The sequence below is a fragment of the Vipera ursinii genome, assembly GCF_947247035.1.
Source record: "Vipera ursinii genome assembly, chromosome: 14".
Classification (NCBI taxonomy): Eukaryota; Metazoa; Chordata; class Lepidosauria; order Squamata; family Viperidae; genus Vipera; species Vipera ursinii.
Window position 1 is genome coordinate 9,327,286 of NC_139527.1, and position 27,249 is coordinate 9,354,534.

The following is a 27,249-nucleotide window of genomic DNA, read 5'->3' on the forward strand; positions in this document are numbered from 1 at the left end:
TTTTAAGGCCCAGTGCAAACCGACCTGGCACCAGGAAAAAAAAACCCGGATTCCTTCAACGTCCGCATTAACCCCAGGTACACTGACTTGGATTCAGCCCCCCAGCCCCCCTCCCCACCTGCAAATGGGCCCCCAGGACCGGCACCTCCCAGCGGGTCCCCCCCCCCCAACCCTTGCTCCTTCCCCACCAAGCCCCCTCCTTTCCCCTCCTCCAAGTGGCCCGGGGCTCCTTGGAAAGCTGAAGGGGAGACGCCTCCCATCCCTTCTTCTTACTGGGGGGGGGGGTTAGGAAACGTTTCTACCTTCCTCTCCCCCGCCCCCGGCGCCACAGACGGCGCTGGTCCCTTTAAGAGAGCAGCCAGGCTGCTGCAAACCGTGCGCCCCAGCCCGGGCGCAATTCTTGCTGCTGTTGCGGCTGCAACCGGGTGTGTGTGTGTGTGTGGGGGGTGCGCTCTCCTGCCTTCCATTCCTCTCCTCCTCCTCCTCTTCTGCGGAGCCCAGCCGGAGCTCTCCGCAAAGTTGAATCTTTGCAACAACAACAACAACAAAATAGATCAGTTGCAAAACGCAGCCACCACCGCAGCTGCAAACTGCGGGGCGCGCGGCGGCGGCTGTTGCTGGTGTCTCCTCCTCTTGTTCTCCTCCTCCTCCTCCTCCGCCTGGGAGCTTCAGACATCTTAGGAGAGGCGGAGGAGGGAGAGATTTCCGGGCCCCCGAAGCGGACGGAGCTTCCGAGCCAGCCAGCCTGCTAGCCGAGCCGAGCCGAGCCGAGCCAACGCCGGGTCTCCAAATCGGATTTTACGCACCGCGCCGAGCCCATGGGAAGCTGCTCCGGGGAGGACACCGAGCAAAGATCGTGGCGTGGCAGGGCTTCCGCCGTCCCCTTGGATCTGCTTTTGGCTTTTCTGGATTCTTAAAATGTTCATTTGATTTTTTTTTTTATTATTTTTTGGCAATCTCTTCTTCCCCCCCCCCCCGCACCAATCCCCCAAGAATCTGCTCCGTTGGGAGCTTCGCTCGGATTTGGAGACGTCTTGGATGAGCAGCCCAAGGAATTATTATTTGTATTATTATTATTATTATTATTATTATTTTTATTGGGGTTGTTTTAAGGGAAAAAAAAGAAGAGAGGTCAGCGGCCTTGCACGGAGCGGCTCGGGCAGTAAGGTAAGGTCGGAGGACGAGAGAGCTCGCTGGTGGAGCTCACTTTCTCTTTGTTTTTATTTTGTTGTTTCACTCCGGGAAAGAGCATAAATATGTAGCAAAGCTGTTTTTGTTTTAAAAAAACAAACAAACCACCTAACCGGAAAAGGCAGGATGAAATCTGCCCTTCTTAAAATATATATATATATATATGATTTTTATTTTGCTTGTTTGCAAAAATAAGCGGCGAGTCCTTTTGAGCACTTTTTGGGGCGGCTGAGGAGGAGGAGGAGGGGGGGATGCGCTGCATTTGCAAGCGGGCGCCCGCTGGAAGGAGAGAAAGGGGGGGCAGGAGGAAAGGGGGAAACAGCGTAGAAACCACACGCGTGTAGGCGCGCACACATGTTTCAGGGAGGGGTCTAGCCATAGGAGGCAAACATGCTTGCTTTCTGGTAGGTGTTTCTGGTCCCCCACCCCAGACGAAGTTCTGTCTAGACTCAGACTTGGGTTAGACGGCGAAATGCTTGAGCAATTTTCATTAATAGGGATGCCAGCCTGTTTGGGAGAAAAAAAAGGACGTGGTTCTCCTTTAAATCCCCCCCCTTTTTTTTTTGCAAATGCCTGGTTGGATCCTTGGAAAAGTTTTGCAGGGTCTCTGGGTGTGTGTGTTAAGGTTTAATTCGGGGTTTGTACTCTTTGGTGCAATCTGAGCTTGGACCCATGGAGATGACCAGGAATTGTGTGAATGGGATCATCTTTGCCTCCGGCTAGCGACCAACATCTGAAAAAAAAGGGGAAAAACTTGGGTTGGATTGGGGAAAGAAAGCTTAACCATGGTTAGTAGAGCTGGGTCTGTGTGGCCTCAACCCGGCATCCTTGTTCGCCTCTCCTAATGCACTCTGCATTGGGGTGACTGGTTAGGTCGTGGGAATGGACCTTGCAGGGTTGATTCAGCTTGAACCTTTGGCTTGGAAACGGGCCTACTCTGCAGAGGACAAGTTAGTGATCCCGGGGAGCTTGCTAAGCCTTTGTGAGTGAGAAAATCCAACTGTTGTGGCTGCTACCCAGATGCACACAGTGTGTGTATCCTGCACTTTGGGGCTTATGGAACAAACTATGAATGCTTTAACCCCGGTTAGCATCTTCGAACTCAGCTGAAAGCTTTGCAAGGAGAGGCTTCATACACTGCAGAAATGGCTTACAAGCCTGTTGAATTGAGCAATTGACAACTATTTAGCTTGAGATCCCTTTGGGTTTTTGGGTTTTTGGGTGGGTGGGGGGAGTTGCAACTCTCGGGAAAAATCCCCCCCCCTCTTTTCACCTTGTTTGCCCCCCTTTTAAACCATGAGTAATCGCTAAACTGCACAGCCTTTGCAAACAGCAGCTTCCGGCATGCACCAAGCTTTGAATGGCTTCGGATCTGTGTAATCAAAGCTGCCTTGCGTTTCTTATTATGGATGATATTTAGATGCCATTTTTTTTTTGTCCTTTAATTTGCTCTTTGCCAGGGTTTAGGTCTTGGAATCGGAGTTCCTGTTTTGGGCTGGTTTCTTCCTCCTAGTTGCTCCACGCGTTTGATGGCTGCGGAAATGGTGTGGGTTTTTTTTCTCCCTTCCTTGCTTGCGATGAGGCTGCTGGGAAGTGGAGTTCATGAAGTTTGAGCAAGAGCTTTAAGTGTGCGAACTTGTGTTTTGCACTGGCAGTGGGACCCAGCCAGTCCTTTTGGCCTGCCCTGTTTTCTTTGTATAATTTCTTGCAAAAAGAAAAAAAAAAAGAGTCCATTTGAAGTTGACAAGTGGAGGGTGAATGAATTGATCAGGTTTTCACATGAGCTGCGGGGTGAATTGATCAGGTTTTCACATGAGCTGCAGGGTGCAAAATATTGGTGGGAGAAATTCTTTGGGCTTCCAGGAGAATCTTCTATTTGTAGGAAAATAGCAGCTGAAAGCATCGGTGGGATAATTTTTTTTTTCCCCGAACAAGTGGCCTGCCCTTTTAACACACAAGGTTCTGCAGAAAAGTTGGCTGTTTGGATATAGTTAAATGCTTGCTTGACACGTGGCAGGCTAGCTGTTTCTAGGTTTTAATTGTGATTTTAAGTTCTAAGTGAATTGTGTTCTGGCTCTGCGTTTTGTTTCCTTCTGCAATGTCTCCTTAAAGCAATAGGAAAAATTCAGGGTGACTGCTGAGCCAAAATGCATTTTCCCAACTTGGCGTCAGGGAAAATAAAATTATGTAGCGGCGAGCTAGCTAGATCTTTGGGCGTTGGAGCCCTCAGGTCTTAAAAGTTGCCAAGGTTGAAAAAAAAACTATTCTGTGGATTAAATTATTAAATTATTTATAGTTAAGCTGTCATTAAAATATGTCGTTTGGGTTAAATTGATGTGGTTTGGTTGGTGGAGTCCTGTGAATGCCAACACAAATGGTAACATAAACCAGGTTAATATGCGGTGTGCTAAGCCCAACCAGGTTGAATAGTTGGGGTGCAGATTAAATCGGGAGAGGGTTTGAAATGGCTGACCTTTGACCCCGGGCAGAGGTAGTTTGCTTCCCCAGTCTGGCTATCAAACCTTGCCTGTATTCAAAGCTGGCACCCCAATTTTGGTAGAGCTTTAAAACTTTCTACAGATAATCCTCAACTTACAACAGCCTATTTAGTGACTGAAGTTACAACAGCATTGAAAAAAGTGACTTAGGACCGTTTTCACACTTAACTACCGTTGCAGTATCCCCGTGGGTCACGTGATTCAAATTCAGCTGATGCTGTGGATGGGTACTGGGCTACAGCATGCCAAAAACCGGTCCAGACATACAGAAAGCCCCATCTGTGGGATGCAGGCAGCAGACACGACCATGTTCCCTCTGAATCAGGGGTCTTCAAACTTGGCCCTTTTATGACTTGTGGACTTCAACTCCCAGAATTCCTCAGCCAGGCACTCTGGGAGTTGAAGTCCACAAGTCATAAAAGGGCCAAGTTTGAAGACTCCTGTTGTAAGTTGAGGATTTCCTGCAATGTCTATGGAGGGTCTCAATCATCCAGGTCACGGTTGTCCCAGAGGTGCTGTTCCAAAGGCCAGGGGGACTTTCTTGGCTCTGCTCTTCATCCCAGAACTGAGAAGCTTCTTGGAGGAAAAGTGAAATGTGGTTGAAGAAAAAAACCAAGGAAGTCCAGTTGCCTTTTGGAAAAAGCGCCTTTGGGACTTGGAGGATAAGTTGAGAGCAAAGTGATCCAGAAGGAAAGTTACCTGTAGCTTAGAGACCAATTCAGACATCTTGTGGAGTCTTGAGTAAATCTTGATTTCCATAAGCCACCTTTAGTTGTGTTTGCACATTAAGGGAGCCCTAAACTGACTTTTAGTACCTTAGGATAGGATAGGATACGTTACAATTACAATACAATACAATAGATGGAGTACTATGCAATAGAATACAGTAGGATAGGATAGGATAGGACAGGACAGGATAGGATAGAACTGGACGGGACCCTGGAGGTCTTCTAGTCCAACCCCCTGCTCAAGTAGGAGAACCTATACCATCTCAGACAAGTGACTGTCTAGCCCACAGGTCTGCAACCCGCGGCTCCGGAGCCGCATGCGGCTCTTTCAGCCGTCTCTTGCGGCTCCCGGTCCTCTGCCATGTGCAGTCCAAAAAAAAAAAAAGTGGGACTAAAAAAGTTCAACCAATCAATTCAAATATGCAGGGTAGGTGCATATCTCGCCTTGGCTCCACTCTTCAGTCAAACCCTGTTCTGCGCATGCCCACATGTATGTGCATGTGCACACATTTTTTGCGACTCCCAGTTTTTCCTTTTGTGAGGGAACCGGTTCCGAGTGGCTCTTTCACTGTTTCAGGTTGCTGACCCCTGGTCTAGCCTCTTCTTAAAAATCTCCAATGATGGAGTACCCATGATTTCTGGAGGGAAGCTGTTCCACTGATTAATTGTCCTCACTGTCAGGAAGTTTCTCCTTAATTCCAGGTTGCTTCTCTCCTTGATCAGTTTCCAACCATTGTTTCTTGTCTGCTGCTTTGGTGAATAACGTGACCCCCTCTTCTTTGTGGCAGCTCCTCAAATACTGGAATACTGCTATCATGTCACCCCTGTTTCTTCTTTTCTTTAGACTAGCCCAACCCAAGTCCTGCAGCCGTTGCCTTTGATCATCTTAGTTGCTCTTCTCTGAACTTTGCACAACCCCTTCCCCAAAAAACAAAAGGCCCACCAAGTCTTGATTGATTACAGCTAAGTTCTTGAAACAAGCTAACTTTAGATTGGCTTATTCCACATCTTCCAACCCAACACTCATGGAAAATAATAGTCAACCCTGATTGGAAGTGAAATCTTTTGAACTCTGCAGCTCAACCATGTCCCATTCAATTACAGCTTCAGTGGAATGACCTTTCCTTGACCAAAAACATCTTCTCTTATTTTTGTTGCAAATGTAGACAACGAGAGGACATTTTATCACGCGTGGCGAACCTGTAAAAGCTCCTCGAATTACGACCACAATTGAGCCCAATTGTCGTTAAGCGAGACATTCGTTAAGTGAGTTTTGCCCCATTTTACGACCTTTCTTGCCTCAGTGGGGAAGGAAATCATGGCAGGTGATGAGTGAGTTGTTAAATGAATCTGGCTTCCCCATTGCCTTGTCCGAAGGTCGCAAAAGGGGGATCACGTGACCTTGGGACACAGCCACGGTCATAAATATGAACCAGTTGCCAAGCCTTCGAATTTTGATCACATAATCATGGGGATACTGCAAATGTAACTGAAAAATGGCCACAATAAGTCACTTTTTTTTACTGCTGTTGGAATTTTGGTCACTAAACGAACTGTTGAAATTCAAGGAATACCTGTATAGAATTGAGAACAGATTTGGGGATGGATGGACGGACGGACAGTTGGAAAAAATTACGGATGTTTGTCTTTGCATGGTAAGCGCACCGAGGTGATTGCACAAAGTTGGAACATTGGGATTGTCACCCAAGGTTGGTGAAGATGATGGGAACCTGCTGAGATGTCTCAATGGACTTTTATTAGAGAAAATATAATATTTAAGTTTATTCCTGCCTAGAAACCACTTATAAACCTTTTTTTTTGTATGAAGCAGGAAAAAAAATGAACTTGCAATTCATGGTTTTAATGATTAGACTAGATAGATGATAAAAGAGAGCTGGGATTTAACATAGAATAAAACTTAAAATTGTTCAGAAGCTCTTTCTTTCTTCTCTACTCTCTTTTTATTTCCCCCTTCTTTCTTGCGCTTTTAGCTTTCTCTGATTTTTCCCCCTTACTTTGTCTTTCTTTTTAATCTTCCTTTTTAGAAACATTTAATAAAAAAAAAATATGAAAACACAAAGATCCTCTACATCAAAACTTATTACTGCATCTACCTCTACAACAAATGACAATATCCCCTACATCTTCAGAAGAGTACAGAAAAACAGAGTTGGAAGGGACCTTGGAGATCATCTAGTCCACCCCTTGCTCAAGCAGGAGACCCAATGCCATTCCAGATCAGTGGCTGGCTGGTTTCTTCTTGAAAACCTCCAGGGATGCAGCACCTGGAAATTCTGTATTATTTTGTCCCCCTCTTAAGGCCATTCTCCTCCTCGTCAAAAACTGTCCCCTGCAGGTCTCATAATGGGTGTATTTGTTTTGGGGTGGGGCGTATTTGCTTCCCCAGTTTGAGGCTGATGTTGGTGGCCGCTGTTAGGAGCCACTGAGGATAAGGACCAAGGCTGAGATACCTGAGCTCAGCATCAGCAGAGGCAATTTTTGTTTTATCTACACACAATCGGTAGGTAGGTGATCAACTTGAAAAGGTATTTATGGAGGTGGCAAAGTGGGTGCGTTTAAGCAGATTCCCCTTCTTGCCTTTTTAGCTTTCTCCGATTTGTTTTTCTTATTTTATTTTGGTTTTTATCTTCCTTTTTTTTTTTAGAAATCTTTTCTAAAAAAAAAAAATTATGAAAACCTACAGATCCATCCTGGCACCTCAATGTCTGACATACACTTCCTCTCTGCCAAAATTTCCTGCAGGAAATTTTCGGTGACTTTTCGGTGAGCCAGTTAGAAAGAGACAACTTTTGTGTCCTGTTCTTCATTTTTGTCAGAATTAGAAAACTTCATGCCCTAATTCTAGTTTTGCAAAAGCCAAACTTCTGTTTCGACCATCGCTCTGCCCAGAGGTGTGTGACTGTCAGGTTTCTTCTTGGAATGATTTTGGGTTAATTACTACTTTGCAAAGCAACAACAACAAACCCTTTTGGTTTGCCATCAGTCACCCAACTTTGCACCCAGTCTAGTCCAAGGGAGACCTGATGGCAGTCTTCCAATATTTGAGGGGCTGCCACAGAGAGGAGGGGGAATCAACCTATTTTCCAAACCCCCTGAAGGCCAGACAAGGAATAATGGATGGAAACTGGTCAAGGAGATATTCAACCTGGAAATAAGGAGAAATACCTGACCGTGGGAACAATCAGCCAATGGAACAGAAGTTGCCTTCAGAAATTGTGGGAGCTTCATCTCTGGAGACTTCCAAGAAGAGACTGGAATGCCTTCTGTCAGAAATGGGGTAGGGTCTCCTGCCTGAGCGGGGAAGGGGTTGGACTAGATGACCCACAAGATCCCTTCCAACTGTTATTCTATTCTAAATAAATGTTTCCTCCTGAGCCAAGAGGATCAGACGTGCTCATGAGGATTGGCGGATCTTACGAAGCGCCCAGGGCCATCCTTAGAGTGACGGAAGCCATCTTTGGACTCGGCAAGATCTGGAGAACCTGCCCCAGGTGGTCCTCAGCTTACAACGGTTTTTGACTGTAAGTCGAGGACCGCCTGTAATAATTTCAGCCGTTGCAAGAAGATGCTTAAGACTCTGCTGTAGCTACAGGTAGTCCTCGACTTTTGACCACAATTGAGCCCCAAATTTATGTCGCTAAGTGAATCTGTTGTTAAGTGAGTTCGGGCCTATTTTATGACTTCTCTTGCCACAGTTGTTAAGCGAATCGCTGCAGGTGTTAATGTAGTAACACGGTTGTTAAGTGAATCCAGTTTCCCCACGGACTTTGCTTGTCCGATGGTTGTAAAAGGGGATCACACAACCCCAGGACACTGCGACCGTCGTAAATATGAGTCAGTTGCCAAGCGTCTGAATTTTGATCACATGACCCTGGGGATGCTGCAACGATCTTAAGGGAGAAAAGCGTTCATAAGTCCCATTTTTTGCAGTGCTGTTGTAACTTTGAATGGTCACTAAATGAAAATAAGTCAGGTAAAAGGTAAAGGTCAAGGTTCCCCCGCACATGCGTGCTAGTCGTTTCCGACTCTAGGGGGCGGTGCTCATCTCCGTTTCAAAGCCGAAGAGCCAGCGCTTGTCCGAGGACGTCTCCGTGGTCATGTGGCCAGCATGACTAGACGCCAAAGGCACACGGAACGCTGTTACCTTCCCACCGGAGTGGTCCCTATTTTTCTACTTGCATTTTTACGTGCTTTCGAACTGTTAGGTTGGCAGAAGCTGGGACGAGTAACAGGCGCTCGCTCTGCTACGCGGCACTCGGGATTCGACCCGCCAAACTGCCGACCTTCTGATCGACAAGCTCAGCGTCCTAACCCACTGAGCCACTATATTAGTGATTAGTTTCTAAGAATCAGCCCTGATCAACAACAGACGAGCAAAGAGGGCAAAGGCTGCGATAGGGGGGGAAAAATAGATGTATGCTTAGTTCTGGAATCCAGACCCTCCTCGTGCGACTGTTTGGTGTGCTTCACAAAGCATAACAACTTCGCTGCCTCTTTGTAAGGTGCGGGTCAGCCCTGTCTGCCTTCCAGAACCCCTTTTAATCCTCTATTTGGCCTAGCTCTGAACTCCTGGAATGCTTGCCTTCCAAGCTATTCTTTAAAAGGAACGAGTTCAGAGGGCTTAGTGCCGTCAACCTTGGAAGGAGGTGAAGGCAACATAACTCTTGGGAAATGTTTGTTCTCCCTTGCACCTCAGCCTCTCTCCCTGACCATGGCTTGTCTGAAGCCCATTTAACAGAACAACAGAGTTGGAAGGGACCTTGGAGGTCTTCTAGTCCAACCCCCTGCTCAGGCAGCAAGCCCTATACCAGGGGTGTCAAACTCAAATTTCATTGAGGGCCACATCAGCATTGCGGTTGCCCTCGGGGGGGGGCGGGGGTGTGTGGCCAGGGTGGGTGTGGCCTACTGGGTGGGCGTGGCTAGAGTGCGTATGGCCTACTGGGTGGGCGTGGCCAGCTCCACATCGTTCGCATCAAGGGTGCCTATGGGGGCCTGGGCAGGAGTGGGACAGATCTGAGGGTCTCTGGCAGAAGGAGGGTCTCAGGCCCAAGGCAGTGGGGCCGTTCCCTCACTGTTTCCAGGATGGCTTTGCGGGCCACATGAAACCACTTCGCGGGCCGGATCCGGCCCCCGGGCCTTGTGTTTGACATGTCTGCCCTAGACCATTTCAGCAGTGGTGGGATTCAGAGATGTGAACAACCGGTTCTCTGTGTGGAAGCTGCTTCTGGAAGTCCATTCTTAGCCTGGGCAACAGCAAATTAGTTACCGGTTCTGCCGAAGTGGTGCGAACTGGCTGAATCCCACCACTGCATTTCAGACAAATGGCTCCCCAATCTCTTCTTAAAGACCTCCAGTCTTGGAGCACCCACAACTTCCAGAGGCAAGTCTTTCCACTGATCAATGAATTCCTTTAGAAAACTGCTGATAGGTCACGGGTTTCAAACTTCTGGCCCGTGGGCCGGATGCATCATAGCAAAACCGCGCCCACCCCATTGCCAGCTGTTCTGTCCCAGCCTCCGTGAGTCCTTGTTATGCTCACAAGGATCTCACAGACCTGAGTCAATGTCCAAGGCAAACAAACACAGTTCACAGAAACTCGATCCACAACACGAACGGTTGCCTTTGGCAACCAGCACCTCCCACACCTTTCCTTTTATAATTCAGCCCAGGCGTGGCTTCCTAATGCCTTCTCCTTTGCCTTTGGAGCCGCCCCATTGCATCCCTCTGTCCGACTCGCGTCTCTTGCCGGTGCCTTTGTGCGTCCTGGATTTGTCTCAACTGTGCTTCATCACTCTCCAACTCAGGCTCCCAGCACAGCTGTGTCTCAGCCTGAGTGTGAGTAGAGGGGCCAGGCTCCTCATCTGTCTGTAAGTCTTGGAACTCCTCAGAGCTTTCCTCTGACTCTAATGTCACTCTGGGCCCCTCCTCCTCATCTGATTCCTCAGACTCAACTGCCCGGTGAGGAATCACAGCACCAGCAATGGCAAAAACGTCACTATATGTTGTGACACGTCACGTGATGTTGTGAGTTTGACATCCCTGTCATAGGTCCTCGGTAACGTTGGCTTGAAGGCCAGTTCTGGAGCATGTCATGGAAACACGTCATGAGCAATCTACCGTTTAGCCTACTTTGAGCTCAGTTTGGGCTGCCCGGCTTCTTGAGTGTCTTATAGATCCAGAAAATTGGGTGCGTTGACTCGGAATCAGAATAGAGCTGGAAGGGACCTTGGAGGTCTTCTAGTCTTCTAGACACAATCAAGTGGGGCTAACGTCTTGGTGGCATGATGTACAGGTAGGTAGTCCTCAACTTACAAAAGGTCATTTCGTGACCGTTGAAAGTTACAATGGCACTGAAAAATGTGACCGATGACCGTTTTTCAAAGTTACGACCTTTGCAGCCTCCCCACGGTCACATGACCAAAATTCAGAGGCTTGGCAACTGGTTCACACTTACGACCATTGCAGCGTCCGAGGGTCATGTTGTGATCACTTTTTGTGACCTCCTGGCTGGCAAGTCCATGGGGGGAAGCCAGATTCACTTAGCAACCAGGTGAGTAACTCACCAACGGCACTGATTCACTCAACAACTGTGGCAAGGTAGGTCGTAAAATGAGGCAAAAGTCACTTAACAAACGTCTCACTTAACAACCGAAATATTAGGCTCAATTGTGCTTGTAAGTTGAGGACCACCTGTTATAAGGGTAGGTAATTCAATGGAGGAATGTTTGGATTATCTACTGAAAGATCTAGGAGGACTTCACAAATCTTGTGAAACTTAATTGCTCATGGTGGGCTCATTTCTGCTGTCAATTTTTTTTTATCCCCCTCCTCCCCCAGTGAGTTCCAGTTGGAAGGGGACTGGGCTGCAAGGGGAAAAATAGAAACTGTTCTGTTGAGTGAGCAAAACAAACGTAGACCTTAGAAGATGGAGGATTCTTGGCTGGAGAACACTGGATCTGAAAAAAGATTTGGGTGTGGTTGTTGACAGCCAGTTGAATATGAGCCAGCAGTTTGGAACTACTAGTCTAATCCATTTCTGCGCTGCATTAGAAGACTTCTGTCAAAGTCACATGAAGTCATTGTTTTCTGTACTCATGCCTGGTGAGATCATTCTTGGTCTTTGGTGTCCTTACCTCCTGCTTCCAGCCGGAGAAAGTAGATAGTTGGGTTAGAGAAGCTTCAGATGAGGTCATTGAGGATGATAGATGGAGTTGTGAACATGCCTTGTGAGGAGAGGCTGGAGGACCTGGGGATGTTCAGTCAGAAGAAGAGAAGACTTAAGGGGAGACCTAGTAGCCATGTTCAATTCCATAAAGGGATGCTATGGGGAAAGTGATCAAGAAGGACCGGACATGGTTGTAAGTTGCAACTACTAAGATTTCATGTAACTATGAGATATGTACTGTGGTTTCTCCATCCCTGGAGACTTTTAAGAAGAAGCTGGAGCACCATCTCTCGTGAATGGTTTCCTTGGTTCTTTTTTAATGTGGTCCCTTCCAACTTGACAGTTTTATGATCCTGTTTGTGATCAGGGCTTCCTCAGCGTGGCCTCCTAACTCGTTTGAGTTCTCCAGGGATGGAACTGGAAGAAACTTCGCTTTCCAAGTTACCATTCGTGGAGAACTTCAGTTTTGAGGTATGGTGCCCTGTTTGGGAAACTGCTTCCCAGAATCCTTTGCAAACTTCATGTGTTTTGAGGACTGTCTTTCACACAGACGGGGTGCCTGAAATCCAGAGGTTTTGCAGGAGAAAGAAATTGCATGAGGCTATCAAACTGAGCTTCTGGAATGTTTCCTGTGCTTCTTGTTGCCTTGGCTGCAATTTAACAGAATAACAGAGTTGGAAGGGACCTTGGAGATCCTCTAGTCCAACCCCCTGCTCAAGCAGGAGACCCTATATCATTTCAGACAAATGGCTGTCCAGTTTCTTCTTAAATACTTCCAGTGTTGGAGCATTCACCGCTTCTGGAGGCAGGTTGTTCCACTGGTTAGTTGTTCTAACTGTCAGGAAGTTTCTCCTTAGTTCCCGGTTGCTTCTCTCCTTGACTAGTTTCCATCCGTTGCTTCTTGTCCTGCCTTCTGGTGCTTTGGAGAAGAGCTTGACTCCCTCTTCTTTCCGACATCCCCTCAGATATTGGAACACTGCTATCATGTGGGAGATAACAGAATAACAGAGTTGGAAGGGACCTTGGAGGTCTTCTAGTCCAACCCTCTACTCAAGCAGGAGACCCTATAGGTTAGACCAAATGGTTGTCCAATCGTTTCTTAAAAACTTCCAGTGTTGGAGCATTCACCGCTTCTGGAGGCAGGTTGTTCCATTGATTAATTGTTCTCACTGTCAGGAAATTTCTCCTTAGTTCTAGGTTGCTTCTCTCCTTGATTAGCTTCCATCCGTTTTCCTTCCTTCCTTCCTTCCTTCCTTCCTTCCTTCCTTCCTTCCTTCCTTCCTCTCCTTTTTCCTTCCTTCCTTCCTTCCTTCCTTCCTTCCTTCCTTCCTTCCTTCCTCTCCTTTTTCCTTCCTTCCTCTTTTTCCTTCCTTCCTTCCTTCCTTCCTTCCTTCCTTCCTTCCTTCCTCCCTCCCTCCTTCCTTCCTTCCTTCCTTCCTTCCTTCCTTCCTTCCTTCCTCCCTCCCTCCTTCCTTCCTTCCTTCCTTCCTCTCCTTTTTCCTTCCTTCCTTCCTTCCTTCCTTCCTTCCTTTCTTCCTTCCTTCCTTCCTTCCTTCCTCCCTCCCTCCCTCCTTCCTTCCTTCCTTCCTTCCTTCCTTCCTTCCTTCCTTCCTTCCTTCCTCCCTCCCTCCCTCCCTCCCTCCCTCCTTCCTTCCTTCCTTCCTTCCTTCCTCCCTCCCTCCCTCCTTCCTTCCTTCCTTCCTTCCTCTCCTTTTTCCTTCCTTCCTTCCTTCCTTCCTTCCTTCCTTCCTTCCTTCCTTCCTCTCCTTTTTCCTTCCTTCCTTCCTTCCTTCCTTCCTTCCTTCCTTCCTCCCTCCCTCCCTCCCTCCCTCCCTCCCTCCCTCCTTCCTTCCTTCCTTCCTTCCTTCCTTCCTTCCTTCCTTCCTTCCTCCCTCCCTCCCTCCTTCCTTCCTTCCTTCCTCTCCTTTTTCCTTCCTTCCTTCCTTCCTTCCTTCCTTCCTTCCTTCCTTCCTTCCTTCCTTCCTCTCCTTTTTCCTTCCTTCCTTCCTTCCTTCCTTCCTTCCTTCCTTCCTTCCTTCCTTCCTTCCTCCCTCCCTCCCTCCCTCCCTCCCGGTTGCTTCTCTCCTTGATCAGTTTCCATCCGTTGTTTCTCGTCCTGCCCTCAGGTGCCTTGGGGAATAACGTGGCCCCCTCTTCTTTGTGGCAGCCCGTCAGATACGGGAACGCCGCTATCAAAAAGAAAGGTTCTTTTGAACAAAATGGCTCTATTTTGAATTTGAGCCCAGACAGATTGGAGTGAGGCTCTTCCTGTTTCACAACCTATAATTAAAGTGGAATTGAGTAATCCGCTTTACTCGATATTAGTTACTCGAATTAGGACTGCAGTTGAACCCCAAATTTCCATTGCGAAGCCAGACGGTTACTGAATGAGCTTTGACCCATTTTACGACCTTTTTCGCCACCGTTGTTCGGCGAATCCCTTCGGTTGTTAATTTGGTCAAACGGTTGTTAAGTGAATCCAGCTTCCCCCCTGGACTTTGCTTGTCAGAAGGTCACAAAAGGGGATCACGTGACACACACACACCCCGGACGCTGCAACCGTCCTAAAATGTGACACTGAATTTTGATCACATGACCCACAGGGAGGCTGCAAAGGTCGTAAAGTGAAAAACCACTTTTTTGCCCTTATAACTTTAAACGGTCGCTAAATGAACTGTTGTAAATCGAGAACTATCTATATTAGGTAGCTTGGTGTACAAACATTTTGTCCTTTGCTTGCCTTTTTTGACTAAGACCTGTCTTAATTTCCGCTTCCTGTGTTTGATAATGCGGGAATAATAACACAAACCTACCTCGCAGGAGAGTTGTAATAACTTGAGATGTCAAGCCTGCGAAATCATTTTGATCACTTTGAGAAGAAAAAAGAGGACGCTTAATCAATAATGAACGATATCTCTTGGACTTGCATTATGACTAAAATTGCTTCTTGTTTGATTTTTTATAAACGGCCATGCGATGCTTGAATTTTAAATCACCGGGCAGGAATGCTTGAAGCTAGACAATTATTTGATTTGGGGCATGTCTGTGGCTTCCTTTTACCATCCATCCTATCTTGGCTTCTGCAGAGGTTGTGATCAATGTGTGTTAAAATCTCTCTGCTGGGAAATCAGGCAATTCTTGGTTCATTCTTTGTGATCTTGTTTGTGTGACTCGGAAACAAAAGAGTTGGATGCAGTGCGTTTATCCTTTTTTTTAAAAAAAATAATAATAATACTATTTTTCCCAAGCAATTGGAGAGGATTTGTTACAGCTGTCTGGGATTTTGTGGCATGGTGCAAATGCCAATCAGATAGATAAATCGGGTCGGCCACAGAGGTGGACCTGCTTTAGAGTGGTCCTGAGTTACGACCATAAGGGGCAGGCTCCTCCGTTATGGTTGTAAGTTGAGAACAAGCTGTAGTCTGCAAGCGAGTTCAGAGAACAACCACGGACCTCCTCAATGTGGAGACAATGTCTTCTATACCAAATTATCACACACAAGAAAATTACATCTGTAAACCAAAAGACAACATTTTATTTTATTTATTTATTTTAATTCCATTTATATCCCGCCCTTCTCCGAAGACTCAGGGCGGCTTACAAGCTTAGCAGTAGCCTTCATTCTATGTATATGCCTGCTTATTAGGGCTGTCACCCCCCCCCCCCCAAGCAGCATTTTTACAAAGTCAGCTTAATTGCCCCCAACAATCTGGGTCCTCATTTTACCTACCTGGGAAGGATGGAAGGCTGAGTCAACCTTGAGCCTGGTGGGACTCGAACCTGCACTAATTGCAGGCAGCTGGTGTTACTTAAGGAGGCATTAGCCCACTGCTCCACCAAGGCTCACCCCTTCTATCTTCTGAAGAGTAAGAATAACAAGAGTTGGAAGGGACCTTGGAGATCTTCTAGTCCACCCTCTGCTCAAGCAGTGGTTTCATGTGGCCCGCGAAGCCATCCTGGGAACGGCCCCCGCTGCCTTGGCCGGGAGCCAATGTACAATTTTGTGAAATACATTCAGTCTTAGCTCCACAAGGCCGTCTGGAAACAGTCAGGGACCCGCCTGTGCCGCGTCGGCACTGCCCCCTGGGCGCACGCTGGAGAGGTATCACCCTTTGTGAGGAATGAAGAAATGCACCATCGCCCGGAAGTGGCCAGCACATGGCCCTCCCTACTTCGGGCAGGCTAGGGGCTGGGCAGCGTTGCGCTTCTCTTCAGATTCGTGCCACCCGGCTCAGCCTCTCGGCACTGTGAGGAGAACACCCCGCTGCCAAAACTGGGCAGGCTGGGGGCTGGGCAGCACTGTGCAGGTAAACATCGACACTGTCGCTGCTCATGGCATCCCCTCCCCTACAGCCCACCAAGCCGGATATGTGAAGTAGGCGAGGACCATGTGCTGGCCACTTCCAGGCAATGGTGCATTTCTTCATTCCTCACGAAGGATGCCACTTCCCCAGGTACGTTCCTTGCCTGTTTTTCTCCCTCCCTCATCTCAAATATTTCCCCACCACAGGAAGGAAGGAAGGAAGGAAGGAAGGAAGGAAGGAAGGAAGGAAGGAAGGAAGGAAGGAAGGAAGGAAGGAAGGAAAGAGAGGGAGGGTCTGAGAGAAGTCCTGCCTTAGTCCTTCCCTGCTAACCTTTCACCATCCCCTTGCCCCCTCCTCCTGGCCTATCCTGGGGGGTCTCCCATCCTATTGCTTTGTATCCAAAGCATCCTAAGGAAGCTTTGGATACAAAGCCAGGTCTCCTCCCACGGAGAGGGAGTGGGCCTCCCTCTTGACTTAGCCCTTGTACCCATCATGAGCAACCTGGCTAAGGAGAGCAAGCACAGAAGCAGCAGCCTTGAGGAGGAGGTAAGTGCAGCTGGGTGCCACCCTGGAGAAGTGGGGCTGGGCTTAGTGCCGTGGGTGCTTGAGGGCTGGGCTGGGCATTTGACCTCAGTGCCACCGTCCAGCCCCCCCTCCCCCCGCATGGCCTGAGAGGAACAGTGAGGCTCCTCCAGTGGACCATGCCTTGGTACTTGCCCCGGTCCCATCTTCTTCTGCCAGAGATCCTCAGATCTGTCCCAAGCCCCCATAGGCACCCTTGATGCGAACGATGTAGAGCTGGCCACAACCACCCCGTAGGCCGCGTCCACCCTGGCCACACCCACCCGGCCCGCCACGGGCAACTGCAATGCTGATGTGGCCCTCAATGAAATTGAGTTTGATACCCCTGCCCTATGCCATTCCACATCAATGGCTGTCCGGTTTCTTCTTGGAAACCTCCAGGCATGGAGCGCCATCACTGGAAATGTTGTATTTGTCTCCTTCTTAAGGCCATTCTCCTCCTCGTGAAAAATTGTCCCCTGCAGGTCTCATAATGGGTGTATTTGTTTTGGGGTGGGGCGTATTTGCTTCCCCAGTTTGAGGCTGATGTTGGTGGCCGCTGTTAGGAACCACTGGTGATAAGGACCAAGGCTGAGATACCTGAGCTCAGCATCAGCCGAGGGGATTTTTGTTTGATCTGCACACAGTCGGTAGGTGATCTTGAAGACTTGGAAAGGTATTTAGGGAGATGGCAAAGTGGGTGTGTGTAGCAGATTCCTCTTTAAGGCTGCAAGAAGGCTTTCCCGGAGCTGCATTTTTGTGGGTTTGGATGATATATGCTCATTGGAGCCCAAGGGGATTTGCTGGCACTTGATTAGACCGAGGTGGTTTGGAAGCCTGGTTGGGTCAGAGGCCTCTCCAGATAACGCCAAACGCCAATAGAATAGAGAATAGAACAGAACGAAATAGAATTAGACTAGACTAGACTAGACTAGACTAGACTAGACTAGACTAGACTAGAGAATAGAATAGAATAGAATAGAATAGAATAGAATGGAATGGAATAGAATAGAATAGAATAGAATAGAATGGAATGGAATGGAATGGAATGGAATGGAATGGAATGGAATGGAATAGAATAGAATAGAATAGAATAGAATAGAATAGAGAATGGAATGGAATACAACAGAATAGAATAGAATAGAATAGAAAATGGAATGGAATGGAATGGAATGGAATGGAATATGGAATGGTATAGAATAGAGAATGGAATGAAAGAGTTGGAAGGGACTTTGGAGGTCTTCTAGTCCAACCCTCTGCTCAGGCAAGAAACCCTGTCCCATTTCAAACAAATGGTGTCCAATCTCCTTAAAAACTTCCAGCCTTGGAGCATTCACAACTTCTGGAGGCAAGTTGTTCCACTGATTAATTGTTCTAACTGTTAGGAAATTTCTACTTAGTTCTAGGATGCTTCTCTCCTTGACTAGTTTCCATCCATTGCTTCTTGTCCTGCTTTCAGGTGCTTTGGAGAATAGATTGACCCCCACCCCCTCTTCTTTATGACAACCCCTGAGATATTTGAAGACTGCTATCAGGTCACCCCTAGCCCTTCATTAAACTAGACATGCCCAATTCCAGCAACCGTTCCTTATGTTTTGGCCTCCAGTCCCCTAATCATTTTTGTTGCTCTTCTCTGCACTCTTTCTAGAGTCTCAACATCTTTTTTACATCATAGTTACCAAAACTAGATGCAGTACTCCAAATGTGGCCTTATCAAGGCATTGTAAAATAGTATTAACCCTTCGTGTGATCGTGATTCTATCCCTCTGTTCATGCAGCTTAGCACTGTGTTGGCTTTTTTGGCAACTGCAGCACAAGGCTGGCTCCTATTTAAGTCATTGTCCACGAGATCCTTCTTGCAATTACTACTATTGAGTTATGACCATCACAACATCCCCCACGGTCATGTGATCAAAATTCACCAGCATGTAAGATGATTATGATGGTTGCAATATCCCAGCGTCACGTGATCAACATTTGATGGCTTCGGACAAGCAAAATCAATGGAGGAAGCCAGATTTTCTTAACGACCGCCTGATTGGTTTACTTAACAACTGCAGGGATTTGATTAACAGCCCTGACCAAAAAAAGGTGATAAAATCCACGTGACTCACTTTAACAAGAGAATTCTGGTTGTAAGTTGAGGACTCATCCAGGTTGCTTATCCTAATATGTCCTTTCTAAGTTCTCCAGGTCAGATCCAGAATCTCAGAATCTGCAAAACAGATTATAGTAGTCCTCGACTTACAACAGTTCATTTAGCGACCGTTCAAAGTTACAACGGCACTGAAAAAAGAGACGACTGTTTTTCACACTTACAACCTTTGCAGCATCCCCTTGGTCATGTGATCAAAATTCAGACGCTTGGCAACTGACTTATAGTTATGATATCTGCAGTGCAGATGCTTTTTCACATGGCATTTGTCTGAAATGGTATAGGGTTATTCTATTCTACTCTACTCTACTCTACTCTACTCTACTCTACTCTACTCTACTCTACTCTACTCTACTCTACTCTATTCTATTCCACTCCATATTCTATTCTATTCTATTCTACTCTACTCTACTCTACTCTACTCTACTCTACTCTACTCTACTCTACTCTACTCTATTCCACTCCATATTCTATTCTATTCTATTCTATTCTATTCTATTCTATTCTATTCTATTCTATTCTATTCTATTCTACTCTACTCTACTCTACTCTACTCTACTCTACTCTACTCTACTCTACTCTACTCTACTCTATTCCACTCCATATTCTATTCTATTCTATTCTATTCTATTCTATTCTATTCTATTCTATTCTATTCTATTCTATTCTATTCTATTCTATTCTATTCTATTCTATTCTACTCTACTCTACTCTACTCTACTCTACTCTACTCTACTCTACTCTACTCTATTCCACTCCATATTCTATTCTATTCTACTCTACTCTACTCTACTCTACTCTACTCTACTCTACTCTACTCTACTCTATTCTATTCTATTCTATTCTATTCTATTCTATTCTACTCCATATTCCATTCTATTCTATTCTATTCTATTCTATTCTATTCTATTCTACTCTACTCTACTCTACTCTACTCTACTCTACTCTACTCTACTCTATTCTATTCTATTCTATTCTATCCCATCCCATCCCATCCCATCCCATCCCATCCCATCCCATCCCTCAATGCTGCTGTAGCTTTGAACAGTTGCTAAAGAAATAGCTGTAAATCGAAGTTAGCTTTTAAGATAGTTATTAAGAAATTAGCTTTTCATCTTTCCAAACAGTGACTAAGGTATAAAGATTTTTATTTTATTTTAGCAAGACTTAAAAAGACAAAATTGTGGATTTGGCACAGTGAGCAAAACCTGAGTAAAGATTAACTAGGAGGTTCTGTACTGGTGCATATCCTTCCAGGGAGGTTTATATAGGAGCCTGTGCCAAGTTGGCAGGAGGCCACCAGGGATGGAGAAATTTCCCTCATCTTTCATCATGGACCCTACTAAAGGTTTCCAGCAACTGTTGCCCATTCCTGACAAAGATTGTGGTGTTGATGGGATCAGCAGGGATGGAAGTCAGTCCCAGCTTGGCTGAATGAGCTTGAAATAAAGTCTAAATAACACTGCCATAAAATTGCCAAAGAAAGTGGGTCTCTAAATCTTTCTGTTTTCGAACCAGTATGGAAGGAGGTAAGTGCTTCCTAATTTTTGGTTGAATCCATATCTTGGCTCAGAATTGAAAGGTCCTTGGTGCTCTCTGTGCATGGTGGTTTCCTTGCAGATGTTTCATGAATAGAATAGAATAGAATAGAATATGGAATGGAATGCAATGGAATGGAATAAGAATAGAAATAGGAATAGGATAGAATAGAATAGAATAGAATAGAATAGAATAGAATAGAATAGAATAGTCCTAGTGGGCAATCACTTAAATATGAGCCAGCAGTCTGCTGCAGTTGCCAAAAAAGCCAATGCAGTGCTAGGCTGCATTAACAGAGGGATAGAATCAAGATCATGTGAAGTATTAATACCACTTTACAATGCCTTGGTAAGGCCACACCTGGAATACTGCATCCATTTTTGGTCACCACGATGTAAAAAAGATGTTGAGATTCTAGAAAGAGTATAGAGAAGAGCAACAAAGATGATTAGGGGACTGGAGGCTTAAACATATAGGGAACCGTTGCTGGAATTGGGTATGTCTCATTTAATGAAGAGAAGGATGAGGGGGGACATGATAGCAGTGTTCCAATATCTCAGGGGCTGCCACAAAGAAGAGGGAGAGTCAAGCTATTCTCCAAAGCACTTGAAAGCAGGACAAGAAGCAACGGATGGAAACGAGTCAAGGAGGAAAGCAACCTAGTACTAAGGAGAAACTTCCTGATAATTAGAACAATTAACCAGTGGAACCACCTGCCTCCAGAAGCTGTGAATGCTCCAACACTGGAAGTTTTTAAGAAGAGACTGGACAACCATTTGTCTGAAATGGTGTAGGGTTTCCTGCCTGAGTAGGGGGTTGGACAATGGAATGGAATAGAATTAGAATAGAATAGAATATGGAATAGAATCGAGTACAGAATGGGATAGAATAAAATAGAATAGAATTATGGAATAGAATAGAATAGAATAGAATAGAAGAGAATAGAATAGAATAGAATAGAATAGAATACAGAATGGAATGGAATAGATTATAGAATAGAACAGAATAGTAGAGAAGAGAATAAGAATAGATTGTAGAATAGAATAGAACAGAATAGAATAGAATAACTTTATTGTCACTTTGAATGTACACTAAGTAGCATACATTAAAATGAAATTTCATTGCATTCAGCTCTCTGATATACACTACATAAACATGATCAAAAATTATGACACAGAGAAACAACACTGTCTAGTTTGGATGTATACATATACATGTTGAGAAAAAAGAATCCTGCAAATTTACCAGACGGATGGCATAGGGAACAAAGCTGTTACACAGTCTAGTTGTTTTACTATAAATACTTTGAAACCTCCTCCCAGAGGGGAGAAACAGAAACAGACCATGAAGTGGGTGTGTGGGGCCTCTAACAATGCTTTGAGTTCTAAGCACATATAAGTGCTTAGAAGCCGTATTCTATGATCTCAGCTGTCTTTACCACTCTGTATGGACTTTCTATCTGAGGCTGTGCTATACCACCAAACCAGACAGTGATGCAGTTTGTTAAAATGCTCTCAATCATGTCTCTGTAAAAAGTGGCCAGGACAGAAGGAGAAAGATTTGCTCTCCTCATCCGATGCAGGAAATGCAGACGCTGGTTTGCATGCTTCACTAAAGATGACGTATGAAGAGATCAAGTCAGATTGTTAGTTATCTGTACCCCCAGATACTTAGTACTGTTGACCACCTCCACAGCTGTAGCCTTGATACTGAGTGGAGTATGACTGTGCCGGGTCTTTCTAAAATCTACGATGATCTCCTTTTTTTAAATCAACATTTAGAACCAGGTTATTTTTATTGCACCAGTCCACCTTCTCCCTATAAGCATCTTCATTGTTGTCCCAGATAAGACCCACCACTGCCGTGTCATCCGCATACTTCGCAATATGATTCGTACCAGACTTGGCATAGCAGTCATGGGTCATCAAGGTGAAGAGTAATGGACACCATGACTAGGCAGCAGCCGTGCTAGAAGGGAAAGGAAGAGGAAGGCTCTGGGATCTGTGGTGCTTTCTGAGCTTGGTTGTTTTCTTGCAGACATTTCATGACCCAACTAGGCGGCAGCATCAGTGCTAGAAGGGAGTGGAGGAGGAGGATCTGTGGTGCTCTCTGAACTTGGTTGTTTACTTGCAGATGTTTCATGACCCAACTAGGCAACAGCATTAGCGCTAGAAGGGAATGGAGGAGGACTCTGGGGTCCATGGTGCTCTCCGAGCTTGGTTGTTTTCTTGAAGATGTTTCACGACCCAGTTAGGTAATGTCATCAGTGCTAGTTTGGGTAATGATTATTTGGTTTGGGGATGCAAGAAAACAGTCAAGTTCAGAGAGCACCGAGCAACCCACAATCCTCTTCCTCCATTGTGCAAACCCCATTTCCTTCTAGCACTGATGATGTTCACTGGTTGGGTCATGAAATGTCTGCAAGAAAGCACCAAGGACCCCTCACTTCAAACCCTAAGCAACAAACATTCTCCTTGATTGGCTCAGAGTACTTGACGGTGCAATTTGGAGTCGGTTCTTGAAAGTCGGTTTCCGCGAAGAGGGCAGTGTCTGGATCCGCACTTAGGGATTCACGGAAGAGATGGTTACTCATGGCCTGGGAATTGGCCTTCTCAGAAGCCCATGAGGTTCATGTCAGTTCACTTGGCTTGGAATGGGGCAGGCGCCATCTTGAATTTCTTGGCCCTTCTCCCAGCTGTGGAAATTCTTCGCTTGGGCAATTTCCAAGCTACGGAGTTGACTTTCATGTACAGGCAGAAAATCTTCAACCTGTCAGAAGAAGGAGAAACGTCTGGATTTGGTTGAAGCTTTGGGGTTTCTTCTGATCTTTGGAATTCCTTCGAATCCCAGATGGTGGTCCTCCTCCTCCTCTTTTGAAAGGCCGCCTGAGCAGTGAACCTCATCCCTTTCTTTACAGTCATGCATTCCACCAACTTAATGATGGCTTGCCTAAGGAATGCCTGCTTTCATCAGTTGCATATTTATGGAAAACCACCTTAGGAGGACATGTCCCAAAGCTGGTCCTATCAAGGAGCAGGAAAAAAAAGCTCCTTTGACATTTGTAATTTTGCTAAGCTCTTTCATTTGATCCCAGGTTTTCCCCAAGCTTGAAATTCCTTGAAATACACTCTCTCTCTCTCTCTCTCTCTCTCTCTCTCTCTCTCTCTCTCTCTCTCTCTCTCTCTGTGTGTGTGTGTGTGTGTGTGTGTGTGTGTGTGTGTGTGTGTGTGTGTTGGAAAGATGCCCTTTTCCCCTTGTTCTGGTTTTTTTTTCAGCTGCACAGAAATGAAACTGTTGGTACGAAGCGAGTTATTCTAAAAATGGCCATGCTGTGGTTTGGTTGAATTTCTTTTTTCCAAATTTGGAAAGGAAGAAGGGAGAATCCCTTGATGGTTCAGTGTGATTTTGGACATTCAGCCCGAGAATGATGTGATCAGAAACTATTCCGTGAAGGTGGTGGAAGTATAAAAAACATTTTAAGTTATTTAGATAACAGAGTCCAAGGTTTTGAAACTTTCCAGGAGTTACCCAGTTTGCAGAATTTCTTAATACAGCTTGGCCACCACTAGTGATGGTTCTTTATGAAACATCTGGAGATGTTGGAGGTGTCTTCAGCTTCCACAGTTAGTGAGTACACTTCCCCCCCACACAATTTTTTTTTCTCCAAATTGAGTCCTCTCCAGATGTTTGGGCTGCAATCCTCTCTATCCCCTAGAAATTAATCCCCCCCCAGGAGATAATCTTCAAATGACCCATCCATGAGAACTAAAATATGAGCACCTTCTTGCTTCTGAGGTCCATTACCTTCAAGGAGTTTTGTTGTCTTGAAACGGTGATAATGGTACCTACTGCGTGATTAAAGACCATTTATTTGTTTGTGTCATTTCAGCACCTGGTATCCATGCTTACATTTCTGATTTCCCAAGTTATAAATAAATGTGTTAGCTGTCTCTTCATAATTTGTCAAAGCTGTTCAGGAGAGAATCCCTTATGGGATTATGGTGCCTTGCATCATTATAAGTCTTAAACTTGAAGTGTAGGTACTAAAAGCCATGGGAACAGAAGGATAGAATCAATATCACACGGTGTTAATACCGCTTTATAAAGCCTTAGTCCACATTCGGAATCTTGCATCCAGTTTTGCTCACTACAACGTAAAAAAAAGGTGTTGAGATTCTAGAAAGAGTGCAGAGCAACAAAGATGATTAGGAGATTGAAGGCTAAAACATATGAAGAACGGTTGCTGGAATTGGGTATGTCTAGTTTAATGAAGAGAAGGACGAGGGGGGACATGATAGCAGTGTTCTGATTTCTGAGGGGCTACCACAAAGAAGAGGGAGTCAAATTATTCCCCAAAGCACCTGAAGGCAGGACAAGAAGCAACGGATGGAAGGAAACTTAACCAAGGAGAGAAGCAACCTAGGACTAAGGAATTTCCTGACAGTGAGAACAATTCATCAGTGAAACGTCTTGCCTTCGGAGATTTGACTGTTTCACCACTGGAGGTTTTTAGGAAGAGACTGGGCAACCATTTGTCTGAAATGGTCTAGGCCGGTCTCCTGCTTGTGCAGGGGGTTGGACTAGAAGACCTCCAAGGTCCCTTCCAACTCTGTTATTCTGTATTACGGATAAACTGGAGATTTGGTCGTCTTCTCCAGGAATGGATCGATAATAAACTCTAGCTCTGATCTGGATTTTATTGCTAATATGAACTAATGGCCGGAACTGCCCCCCAAATACTTTTGGCAGTAAATTTAGCACTGAAATGTCCCGAAAGGGGAAACGTGGCTTGACAACTTGATGGAAGTCCTTCTGGAGGTGACCGTAGGTAGGTGGAGCAGCCGGCAATGGAGGAAGCTTCTTAGGAAGAACAGGAATTACAGAACTGCAGAACTGAGAGTTTCCGATTTCATATGAGCGCCAGTAAGTGAATTGCAGATGGTCGTTGGTGAGGCCACCAGCCATCTGATGGCAAGAGTATTGCTGTTCTCACCCTGTTTGTGTCTGAGTAACAGGACTAGCAGATCATTGAGTTCTTGGCTGCAGTTTCCTTTGTGAGCTGTGGCATAATTTTCGATGGAAAGCTACAACTGCAGGAAATGAGACACAGAGACGCTGAAAGTTTTGCAGACACAGGGAGCGTGGTACCACGTTTTTGGATCCACTGATGGACTTGGAACCCTTCAGGTTGTCCTAATAATAATCCACAATGGAGATTATAGATAAGCCAACATTGATGTGGCTGATGTAGGTCCCTTAGTTGGAGGCCTTCAAGATTTTCTCCGGCTTGGATGTTCCAAGGGTGCTGGGTGTTCCCAAGCTGTTCACTCCACTTTTACTACATTGCCTACGTTTGGGGCAGGTCAGTGAAATGCATTGGAGTGAGATCTTCCTTCTTGGCCCAGCCTTGTTAGCCGAGTCCTTTTAATAGCTGGTCACTTGGAGAACACAAATTTGGCAAAACTGCTTCAGAATAGGAGAGGAACCATCCTAAATGGATGTAGAAATTTGGGCGAAAAACCAAGGGAAAACATGTAGTCCTTAAGCAGTTCATTTTGTGACCCTTCACAGTTACAACGGCACTGAAAAATGTGACTTACGACCGTCTTTCACACTTAGGACCGTTGCAGCCGTTCCGATAGTTACGTGATCAAAATTTGGATGTCGGGCAGCTGGTTCATGTTTATGATTGCAGTTATGGAATCCCCCTATTTTTATTGAAAGGTTTTACAATACATTTTTGAATACAAACAACCCCCCTCCTCCCCCTCCCCTCTCCCCAACCCCTCTCCACCCTCCCCTCCCCCCTCCCCGACTTCCCAGAGCTGAATACAGGGTATTAAAATACAAACAAACATAATCTAAAATATGCAAACAACAATAAAATATTACATTCTATCGCACTTTAACTCTTAGTAAAATAACTACTAACTAATTATACATCATATAAATCCGCTACTTATTCAAATGCTAAGTGAAACTTTTTAGTCCCATATTTATTCTGAATATAATCAATCCATCTCCTCCATTCCACAATGTATCTCTGTTGGGATTGGTCTTTCAAATACGCTGAGATCTTTGCCATTTCCGCCAAGTTGGAAACTTTTAAAGTCCACTTTTGTGACCCCCTGACAAGCAGTCCGTGGGGACGCAAGATTACTTAGCCACAGAAATTTTGCGCTCAGATTGTCGTAAATTGAGGACGACCTTGTACCTGAAGATTCCTGCAATGGTGGCCTTTTTGGGAGGAGAGCTTGATTGCCTGAAGTCAACGTTGGTTGTTTTTTTTCCTATTTTTCCTCCCAACACTTGGGTTGCCAGCAAAAAAAATATATTAAAATAAAATCCCACAGCTTTGCTGCTGGGAGAAACACTTTCCAATTGATGGCATCTCCTGGGGGATGTCTGGAGGGACGGTGCAACTGGAGGGAAGCCCTGCTCTCCCCTTGCAACTCCACACCTCAATAAATCATGAGTTTGCTCCTTGACTTGACACGGCAATTGGATCCTAGGAAGGTGGCATTTGATAAGAGCAAACTCAGAGGGGGGGAGTCTGCGTGGTGGGGGCAGCCAAAGGCTAAGTCCCAAGAGAAGGAAAAGGAAAAGCTAATTTTAAAAAAAGGGAGGCAGGCAGGGAGTTAACGGGAGGAGAGTCAGCCCTGCAGGGGTTTGCTGGCTGCTTTGCAAAGAATTCACCAATTTAGAACAGAACACCGTAGCAAGAGTTGGAAAGGACCTGGGAGGTCTTCCAAAATCGATTATCTGAGATTAGTTAATCAGAATAGAGCTGGAAGGGACCTTGGGAGGTCTTCTAGTCCAACCCCCCCCTGCTCAGGAAGGAGACCCTATATTATTTCAGACAAGTGGCTTGGCCAGTCTCTTCTTAAAATGAAGCACCTGCGACTTCTGGAGGGGAGCTTTTTCCACTGGTTAATTGTTCTCACTGTTAGGAAGTTTCTCCTTAGCTCTAGGTTGCTTCTCTTTTTGATTAGACCGGAGATCAATTAATCAGAATAGAGCTGAAAGGGACCTGGGAGGTCTTCTAGTCCAACCCCCTGCTCAAGCAGGAAATCCTATACCATTTCAG

At 45.7% G+C, this 27,249-nt stretch overlaps 1 protein-coding gene across 1 annotated transcript in view; it reads left to right on the forward strand.

Moving 5' to 3' along the window:
- Positions 1-515: 515 nt before the first annotated feature.
- Positions 516-27,249, forward strand: part of NCOR2 (nuclear receptor corepressor 2) — a 189,592-nt gene continuing 162,858 nt past the window's right edge. Inside the window, 1 exon segment of the mRNA XM_083373217.1 lies at positions 516-1,167. The gene's annotated coding sequence lies outside the window, so the exon portion shown is untranslated.